Source organism: Sinocyclocheilus rhinocerous, unplaced genomic scaffold (genome assembly GCF_001515625.1).
Source record: "Sinocyclocheilus rhinocerous isolate Xijiao unplaced genomic scaffold, SAMN03320098_v1.1 scaffold690, whole genome shotgun sequence".
NCBI classification, from domain to species: domain Eukaryota; kingdom Metazoa; phylum Chordata; class Actinopteri; order Cypriniformes; family Cyprinidae; genus Sinocyclocheilus; species Sinocyclocheilus rhinocerous.
The window spans coordinates 639,139-639,374 of NW_015654492.1; the positions used below are offsets into that span (position 1 = coordinate 639,139).

Here is a 236-nt window from a genome sequence, read left to right on the forward strand (position 1 = left end):
CCCCAGCCCCCAGGAGCCTCTGCTTCAGAAGGTGAGTGTTACTATTATGTGTATGTAACATGCTTTATGTAAAAAAATAATAATAATAAAAAATAAAGATATATATATATAACTTTATATAGTTTTATTATATATATGTATATATATATATTTATTTATTTAGAAATTTATCAGAAGCTTTTATCCAAAGCGACTTACAAATGAGGACAACAGAAGCAATCAATTGTAGTATTAAA

The 236-nt window shown here is 25.4% G+C and overlaps 1 protein-coding gene across 1 annotated transcript in view; it reads left to right on the plus strand.

Annotated features, from left to right (window-relative positions):
• pik3r3b (phosphoinositide-3-kinase, regulatory subunit 3b (gamma)) overlaps positions 1-236 on the plus strand; it is a 163,935-nt gene that overhangs the window by 1,890 nt on the left and 161,809 nt on the right. The gene's annotated exons all lie outside the window — the stretch shown is intronic.